The 10492-nt window shown below is 47.9% G+C and overlaps 1 pseudogene; it reads right to left on the bottom strand.

The window, feature by feature from the left end:
* Positions 1-9898: 9898 nt before the first annotated feature.
* LOC124552489 lies at positions 9899-10016 on the bottom strand (annotated as a pseudogene).
* Positions 10017-10492: the final 476 nt, after the last annotated feature.

Here is a 10492-nt window from a genome sequence, read left to right as displayed (position 1 = left end):
TAGGTCTGTGCTGTGATAGTGCCACGCAAAACAACAAGGGGTGCAAGCCCCCTCCATGAAAAACACAACCACACCATAGCACCACCACCTCCGAATTTTACTGTTGGCACTACACACGCTGGCAAACGACGTTCACCGGGCATTCGCCATATCCCCACCCTGCCATCGGATCGCCACATTGTGTGCCATGATTCGTCACTCCATCCAACGTTTTTCCACTGTTCAATCGTCCAATTTTTACGCTCCTTACACCAAGCGAGGCGTCGTTTGCCATTTACCGGCGTGATGTGTGGCTTCTGAGCACCCGCACGATTGTGAAATCCAAGTTTTCTCACCTCCCGACCAGTTGTCATAGTACTTACAGTGGATCCTGATGCAGTTTGAAATTCCTGTGTGATGGTCTGAATAGATGTCTGCCTATTACAAATTACGACCCTCTTCAACTATTGGCGCTCTCTGTCAGTCAACAGACGAGTTCGTGCTGTACGTGTCCCTTCACTTTTCCAATTCACTATGACACTGGAAAAAGTGGGTCTAAGGATATTTAGGAGTGTGGAAATCTCGCGTACAGACGTAAGACAGAAGTGACACCCAATCACCTGAGACGTTCAAAGTCCATGCGTTCCGCGAAGAGCCCCATTCTGCTCTCTCACGATGTCTAATGACTACTGAGGTCGCTGATATGGAGTACCTGGCAGTAGGTGGCAGCACAATGCACCTAATATGAAAAACGTATGTTTTTGGGGGTGTCCAGATACTTTTGATAACATAGTGTAGCATACCCGGTGCCTTTAAGTGGAAGGTATATTATCCAGAATTAAAAATTTAAGAGATCCGCGTTATTCTTGTTTAAATGGTCCGATATTTATTGTTTGGCAGAGCTCCTGCAGTCAACACTTCTGAGTATTTCTCTGTTAGGAAACTCTTTGAGGAAAAATGTTGAAGCACTGCCGGTGCGAGCAACAGCGCTACTTCCGCAAGCTTCGCAGTAAAGCAGATGCTTATCAGCAATTCCTGGGAGCTCGTAATCGCGCTCCATGCTGCGCTATTGTTTTCGCTGTGTGCACTCAGCGCTACTGGCGGCAGGATACCGTACGGCGTACATCGACGCGGCTACAGAGCTGTGTTTACGCCCTTCGCTCAGCTCTCCAGCGTGAAGTCACTCTGCCAATTCCGGTACGTCCGCCTCGGTGGCTGTGGACTCAGCGCGGCAGACTGCAAGGGGCCTGGATTCGATTCCAGGCCGGGTCGGGGATTTTCTCCCCTCGGGGACTGAGTATTGTGTTCTCCTTACATTCGTATCGTCATTACAGCCAAGGTGAAAATCGCCTCAGAGACACTGTCGTATCTTCTATCCACTACTGTGATGGCTGCATGAGCAAGAACCGAAAGCCTATAAGTTGGAGGGAATAAAATGATTCATTTGGACGGAACCTTAATTACCGTCCACCAAATACGGCAGTGCTTGGTGTTTTTGTTGAAGAATGTTCATAGAATCACCTCCACTAGTACACTAAATTTTGAAACACAATTTCATCATGTCTCCTACAGCACATATTTTTCTAATGTCGTTGTTCCTAGAATATCAGAGTGCTCAACGCCACTAATACCCCAAAATATAATTTTAGAAACTCTGAAATTTAGTCATCTAGTTCGCTCTTACTCCAATAAACTTCGTGAATGAAGTGATTTGGGTAATATAATCGTAGGTAAGTCCGCGGCTCGTGGTCTGGCGGTAGCGTTCTCGCTTCCCGCGCACGGGGTCCCGTGTTCGATTCCCGGTGGGGTCAGGGATTTTTCTCTGCCTCGAGATGCCTGGGTGTTGATTGTCTTTCATCCTCATTCACTCGCAAGTCGCCGTAGGTGCGTTAAAGATCTTGTGGAGCGGCGGCCGCACCGCCCCGCGAGGGGTCTCCCGGCCACCAATGCCATGCGCTCTTTATTAGTCATTATCGCAGCTATAGTGATAAACGATTGGAGATTATGCGGAGAGTTTTTAACAATATTTTCTCTATTTCTTTTCGTGTAGTATGTCTGTTGAAGCTTTTTTTGCCGGCCACTGTGGCCGAGCGGTTCTAGGCGCTTCAGTCCGGAACCATACTGCTGCTGCGGTCGCAGGTTCGAATCCTGCCTGGGGCATGGATGTGTGTGATGTCCTTAGGTTAGTTAGGTTTAAGTAGTTCTAAGTCTAGGGGACTGATGACCTGAGATGTTAAGTCCCATAGTTCTTAGAGCCATTTGAACCATTTGAACCAAGCTTTTGTTATCGCTTTCTGATACGAATAGCGTGGAGCTTATGTTGTTATATTATGCTGTTATGGACGCAGAAACAGATCTCATCATCATCCACTAAACACAACGCCGTATTGACGTAGCTATGCTGCTCTGTATTACGCAGTTTTTACCAAATGGTTCAAATGGCTCTCAGCACTATGGGACTTAACATCTGAGGTCATCAGTCCCCTAGAACTTAGAACTACTTAAACCTAACTAACCTAAGGACATCACACACATCCATGCCCGAGGCAGGATTCGAACCTGCCACCATAGCAGCAGCGCGGTTCCGGACTGAAGCGCCTAGAACCTCTCGACCACAGCGGCCGGCTAGTTTTTAGCATTTGATTGTTGTTGCTTTAGTCCATTCTATTGACAACACCGTAATATGGAAGTTCTGGGCCTGCCTCTTGATATTTTCGTAGATATTTTTTCAATGATTTTTTTAAATAAAGCTGTTATGTCAAATTAGTGGCCTAATCAGTTCATTGTTTCTCTGTACAGTGTCAATCTATATCATTTTCCATTTAATTATTTTAATATTTATTCATGGGATAATCTTTTAGTCTAGGATGTTTTGTGGCTCTTCTCCATAACCACATCCCTGTTGCTTCTAATTTTTTATCTGTCACAGTTCATCCTTTACAATAACAGTATACAATGCTCGATGTAAATGTCTAGATGAATTTCTTTCTTGTTTCTACTCGTATATTAAGGTCGTTGTTTGTTCATAAAATACTCATATCTACCATGTGCTGTTAGGTCGTTACAATTCTTCTTCAAATATGCGACTACCCAAGTAATGCCTTCGCTTCCATTAGTAATGTACACGTATTTCCTGTCTGAGCGCTTGCTCTTATTTGTATCTTCGATTGATCAAACAGCAGTATTTAGCCTAGTATGTGTTTATTTTCAGTTTGTGGTTGTCCAGTACACTAGACAGTTTTTTTAACGTACAGTTCACGTCTTTTTCAGAAACTAAGACTCCCACATGACGAGAAAATCGAATACAATATATATTTTCTGCTCAAAACTATCTGGACACCTATTGGAGGACATTAAGATGCGGTGCGTCCACCATTCACCTTTATGGTGGCTTGATCTCTGCTGTGGGCACTTTCAGTGAGGTGTCTGAATGTGTGTTGAGGAATATCAACCCATTCTTCCTCAAGAGCCGAAACCAGAAAAGATGATTTTAGACCCTGGGATCTGGAGCTAAGTCTACAGTCTAATTCATCCCGACCCTCCCAAAGGCGTTGCATTGGATTCAGGTCGGGATTCAGGGCAGGTCAGTCCATTTTAGAATTGTTGTTGTCTACAAGTCATTGCATCACTGATGTTTATTTGTTTCGGGATCGATTGTCAAGCTGGTAGAAACAGCCATCGTCTCCGAACTTTTCTTCTACTACACTCCTGGAAACTGAAATAAGAACACCGTGAATTCATTGTCCCAGGAAGGGGAAACTTTATTGACACATTCCTGGGGTCAGATACATCACATGATCACACTGACAGAACCACAGGCACATAGACACAGGCAACAGAGCATGCACAATGTCGGCACTAGTACAGTGTATATCCACCTTTCGCAGCAATGCAGGCTGCTATTCTCCCATGGAGACGATCGTAGAGATGCTGGATGTAGTCCTGTGGAACGGCTTGCCATGCCATTTCCACCTGGCGCCTCAGTTGGACCAGCGTTCGTGCTGGACGTGCAGACCGCGTGAGACGACGCATCATCCAGTCCCAAACATGCTCAATGGGGGACAGATCCGGAGATCTTGCTGGCCAGGGTAGTTGACTTACACCTTCTAGAGCACGTTGGGTGGCACGGGATACATGCGGACGTGCATTGTCCTGTTGGAACAGCAAGTTCCCTTGCCGGTCTAGGAATGGTAGAACGATGGGTTCGATGACGGTTTGGATGTACCGTGCACTATTCAGTGTCCCCTCGACGATCACCAGTGGTGTACGGCCAGTGTAGGAGATCACTCCCCACACCATGATGCCGAGTGTTGGCCCTGTGTGCCTCGGTCGTATGCAGTCCTGATTGTGGCGCTCACCTGCACGGCGCCAAACACGCATACGACCATCATTGGCACCAAGGCAGAAGCGACTCTCATCGCTGAAGACGACACGTCTCCATTCGTCCCTCCATTCACGCCTGTCGCGACACCACTGGAGGCGGGCTGCACGATGTTGGGGCGTGAGCGGAAGACGGCCTAACGGTGTGCGGGACTGTAGCCCAGCTTCATGGAGACGGTTGCGAATGGTCCTCGCCGATACCCCAGGAGCAACAGTGTCCCTAATTTGCTGGGAAGTGGCGGTGCGGTCCCCTACGGCACTGCGTAGGATCCTACGGTCTTGGCGTGCATCCGTGCGTCGCTGCGGTCCGGTCCCAGGTCGACGGGCACGTGCACCTTCCGCCGACCACTGGCGACAACATCGATGTACTGTGGAGACCTCACGCCCCACGTGTTGAGCAATTCGGCGGTACGTCCACCCGGCCTCCCGCATGCCCACTATACGCCCTCGCTCAAAGTCCGTCAACTGCACATACGGTTCACGTCCACGCTGTCGCGGCATGCTACCAGTGTTAAAGACTGCGATGGAACTCCGTATGCCACGGCAAACTGGCTGACACTGACGGCGGCGGTGCACAAATGCTGCGCAGCTAGCGCCATTCGACGGCCAACACCGCGGTTCCTGGTGTGTCCGCTGTGCCGTGCGTGTGATCATTGCTTGTACAGCCCTCTCGCAGTGTCCGGAGCAAGTATGGTGGGTCTGACACACCGGTGTCAATGTGTTCTTTTTTCCATTTCCAAGAGTGTATAAGTACTCAGTGCTGTAAAATGTGTTGGTATCATCCCGCATTTGGCGTTTTCTGAAGTGTAATGAGTGGTCCATGCCTTAAACACGAAAACCAGCCCCGTACTGTAGCACGACCTCCTCCGAACTTCAGTTTTACCACTGCATATGATGACAAGTAACGTTCTCTTAGCCATTCGCCATACTGAACCCTTCCATAGGATTGTCGCAGGATATATCGTGATACATCACTCGTTTCCAAATATCCACTGTCTGGGGGCGTCGCGCTTCACCTGAAGCCTCACTTAGCACTCACTACAGAAACGTGAGGCTGATGAGGATCTGCTCCATCATTGTACCCCATTTTTTTTATCTCGCTACGCACAGTCACTGTGCTAGCTGGACTGCGGGTAGCACTTTGGAACTCGCGAGTGATTCCTTCCCCTGATTTTATGCGAATTTTTTACAACTACCCTCAGCAACGCGCGACCATCTCTGTCTGTCAGTAAGCGAGGTCTGTCTGGTCTTGGTTCAGCTCTGGTTCTTCCTCCACGTTTCCACTTCACAGTCACGTCACCAACAGCCGAGTTTGGCTGCTTAAGAGGAGTTGAAATGCCCCTGACGGATTTTTCACGCAAGTGACATCCAATGACTAGTCCACGTTCGAAGTCACTGGAAGTCACTGTGCTTTCGTGAGTGACCCGTTCCGCCTTCAGTGCTTCTCTATTGAGGACTCACTACTCCAGGCATCGCCGGCCGCGGTGGTCGTGCGGTTCTAGGCGCTCGAGTCCGGAGCCGCGCTGCTGCTACGGTCGCAGGTTCGAATCCTGCCTCGGGCATGGATGTGTGTGATGTCCTTAGGTTGGTTAGGTTTAATTAGTTCTACGTTCTAGGGGACTGATGACCACAGCAGTTGAGTCCCATAGTGCTCCGAGCCATTTGAACCATTTTGAACTGCAGGCATCCTTTTAGTCGCATAGTGCCGGGTCCGCTTCTCCTGACTTTTAATGGTCAGTCCCACATCACACTGACGCGTCTGGGTACTTCTGATCAGATAGCGTATTTGTTTACCATTACTTTTATCTCTTTGTTACTGCTTGTTGTTGGTTTAAATGGCTCTGAGCACTATGGGACTTAACTTCTGAGGTCATCAATCCCCTAGAACTTAGAAGTACTTAAACCCAACTACCCTAAGGATATCACTCACATCCATGCCCGAGGCAGGATTAGAACCTGCGACTGTAGCGATCGCGCGGTTCCAGACTGTAGCGCCTAGAACCGCTCGGCCACTCCGGCCGGCACTGCTTTTTGTTGTTTGAATCGCACCTTCAATACATAAATCAAATAAACATTAATAGGATAGCCTTCTCGGGCACCTCTTTTTATTCTAGCGTTTTTCTTAGTGTCATATCCACTTAAGCGCCGAAGAAACTGGTATAGGCAAAAAAAGAAAAAAGTGTCTCCAAGCACTATGGGACTTAACAACTGAGGTAATCAGTCGCCTAGACTTAGAACTACTTAAACCTAACTAACCTAAGGACATCACAGACATCCATGCCCGAGGCAGGGTCCGAACCTGCGAGCGTAGCAGCAGCGCGGTTCCGGCCTGGAGCGCCTAGAACCGTTCAGTCACAAGGCCGGCTAAACTGGTGTAGGCATGAGTATTCAAATAAAGAGACATGTAGACAGGCAGAATACGGCTCTGCGATCGGCAACGCCAATATAACACAACAAGTGTTTGTTTCCTTTACTGCTTGCTCAATATACGCATTGAATAACATCGGGGATAGGCTACAACCCTGTCTCACTCCCTTCCCAACCACTAATTCCCTTTCATGCCCCTCGACTCTTACAACTGCCATCTGGTTTCTGTACAAATTGTAAATAGCCTTTTGCTCCCTGTATTTTTCCCCTGCCATCTTCAGAATTTGAAAGATAGTACTCCAGTCAACATTGTCAAAAGCTTTCTCTAAGTCTACAAATGCAAGAAACGTAGGTTTACCTTTCCTTAATGTATTTTCTATGATAAGTCGTAAGAGCAACTATACCTGTCTCTATCCCGCTCGCAGCTATGCAAGAGCCGTATTCGCTCGCCTCACAGGAACCGCTTTCGCCGTCCCTTTGCGACTCCTGTCCCGTACCTGCAGCGCTCCTCAGTTCTAACTCTCATTCAGAAAAACAATGAACACAACCAGCACAAGGTTAAACATGTTAAAATGAGGAAATGAAGTCGGTACATACAGTCACTGTAATCCATGTAAACTTTTATACTGTCAGAGCCCGTCTAGCTCAACTCCCACCCAACCGAATTATTTATCATAAATAAATAAAAGGAGACGAGCCAGCCGGCATGCCGTTCATCAAAGCGTCATTTCTGTTCGTATCATTCTACTTCCTTGTTACCCTCTATGTGCATGTGTATACGATCCAGTAGCCAACGTTGGAGGCTCCATGAGCGCCCCCCCCCCCACCCCCCTTATTTTGAGTCTTCTGACTAGTATATACTGCCCGCCACAAATTCCTCTCCTGTGCCAACCTTTTCAACTCAGAGTAGCAACTGCAGCATTCTCGATCCAGTGCTGGATGTATTCCAATCTCTGTGTTCCTCTACAGTTTTTACCCTCTGCAGCTCCCAGTAGTACAATGGAAGTTATTCCCTGATGTCTTAACCGATGCCCTGTCATCCTATCCCTTCCTCTCTTCAGTGTCGTCGATTCGGCGAAGATCCTCCTCCTTGCTTACCTTATCAGTCCACCTAATTTTCAACATTCTTCTGTAATGTAAATGGGTGGTGCCTGTTCCCTCAGACATGTCCGAAAGAACACACACCACGCATTCATGTAATTGATTCCCCTAGATGGGTAGTGGATCCACCTTCTTCACTACGGATGCACAAGTACGTCCGATTTCCTGTGGCAATCTCAGAGTAGCGAACATGGAGGAAATAGCCAGCGTACAGAGGATAGGTGGTGCCTAGTGGGAGCGTGGGTCGGCCGTGAGGAGTACAGACATAGTCCGCGCATTTGCGTTGAGCACTGTGTCGGGGCGGTGCAGTGGTTAAGGGAACTGCCTAGTAAGCAGGAGATCCCGGATTTGGTTACCAGTCCACACACATTTTCACTCGTCACCACTGATGCCGCACAAACTCCTGATGCAGTTCATATCACTAATTCTTTCCATTTCTATTCCTTTCTCCTCTCTCCTCCTTCAATTAAACCATGTATTCTTCTGTACCACCATATCTCAAATGCTTTGATTCTCTTCTGTTCTCCACAGTCCATGTTTCACTGTCATTGTATTGTATGTTAACCGGGGGCCTAGACACGACGGAGAGGCTCCGTCCCCGCCGCAGCCGCGGTGGTCCACAACCCCACGAAGACTACCGCAGTCCACTTCACCCACCCGCCGCCCCACACCGAACCACTCTTTCAGGGTTATTCTGCGGTTCGGTCCCCGGTGGACACCCCCCCCCCCCCCCCCCCCCCAGGGAACGTCTCACACTCCTTGCTCCGACCGTAATTGGTTATTCTGCTGCCTAGGTACAAAATTCCTTAACTTCATCTACTTCGCGACTTTCAATACTAATGCTGCGCTTCTCACTGTTCTCATTTCTGCTACTTTTCGTTATTTTCGTGTTTCTTCGATTTACTCTCAGTCCATATCCTGTACTCATTACACTGTTCATTCCATTCACCACATCCTGTAATTATTCTTCACTTTCGCTGATCATAGCAATGTCATCAGCGAATCTTACCATTGTTATCCTTTCACCCTTAGTTTTAATTCCACTCTTGAGACGTACTTTTATTTCTGTCATCGCTCCTTCGATGTACAGACTGAACAGTAGGGGCAAAAGACTACACCCCTGCCTTACACACTTTTAAATCCAGGCACTTCATTCTTGGTCTTCCAGTTTTATTGTTCCCTCTTGGTTCTTCTACATATTGTACTGTATTTTTACCCGTCTTTCCCTAAGGGTTACCCCATATTTCTCAGAATTTGGAACATCTTGCACCATTTTAATCTGTCTAAGATTTATGATGATGCAGGAACTAACAGATGATCCTAAAAGTAAACAAATGTAAAGCATCGCACATAAATAAGTGAAGAGATCCATTACTTTTCGATTACTCTATTGGCGGTAAACCACTGGAAACCGTAACAACCATACGATAGCTAGAAGTACCAATCCGGAGCGACCCAAAGCGGAATGACCACATGAAACGAACAGGAGGAGAAGCAGGTGCCAGGCTGAGATTCTTTGAAAGAATCTTAAGGAAATATAATTCATTTGTGGAGGACGTGACTTACAAAACAGTTGTAAAACCGATTCTCTTATGTTCCTCATCGGCTGGGGCCCTTGCAGATTGGTTGATAAGAGAAGTAGAGAATCATGGCAACAATATTTGTGTTTATACAATGTCTCTATCATCACATTGCAATGTCCTTCAGACACACTGTAATGTGAAGATACACACTAGGCATAAACACAGACACTGTAACCATCACTAATGTATCCATTCGGTATAAAATGGCGATAAAGTATTTGTCTCTCGCTCTGCGGGAATCATGAAACGTGGGAGTGTAAAGGCTATAGACTCCGTGGCATAGCACAGCACTCCGTCTTCAGGCCGCAAGTGGCCCATCGGGACCATCCGACCGCCGTGTCAGCCTCAGAGGAGGATGCGGATTGGAGGGGCGTGGGGTCAGCACACCGCTCTCCCGGGCGTTATGATGGTATTCTTGACCGAAGCCGCCACTATTCGGTCGAGTAGCTCCTCAATTGGCATCAGTAGGCTGCGTGCACTCCGGAAAATGGAAACAGCGCACGGCGGCCTGGATGGTCACCCATCCAAGTGCCGGCCACGCCCGACAGCGCTTAACTTCGGTGATCTGACGGAAACCGGTGTATCCACTGCGGCAAGGCCGTTACCTTAAAGACTCCATGACATATGGAATTTTGGGTCAGTTCTGTAGGCGTGCTCGAATAGCCAAACTGGTTAATGAGACTGTTCGCGATAAGTGAGAAATCCGGGTTTGAGTGCCAGTGCGGCACAATTTTCATTTGTCAGAAGCAGCTGAGGCCAATCCAGATTCGGAAAATGCAGATCCATTTTGTATGAGGTAGAGAAGATTCAACGAAGAGCTGCACGTTTCGTCACGGGACCGTTCCATAAGCAAGCGCGAGGGTCTAACGGAAATTCTCGGGCGGCTCGAGTAACCAGGCGCTACAAGAGGGAGGTTGTGAATCACAGTGTGTCTGTTATTGAAGCTTCGAGAGTGCACACTCCAAGAAGGGTCGGGAAAGGCATTACTTCCTCGCACATAAGTCACGTGAAACGACGACAACGACGAGAAAATCAGATCTCACGCGGAAATTTATCGACAGTCGCTATTCGCGAGTACGATT

This window comes from Schistocerca americana, chromosome 1, assembly GCF_021461395.2.
Source record: "Schistocerca americana isolate TAMUIC-IGC-003095 chromosome 1, iqSchAmer2.1, whole genome shotgun sequence".
Lineage (NCBI taxonomy): Eukaryota > Metazoa > Arthropoda > Insecta > Orthoptera > Acrididae > Schistocerca > Schistocerca americana.
Note: the sequence above shows the minus strand (reverse complement) of the source record. Positions and strands in the feature narration are given on the sequence as shown.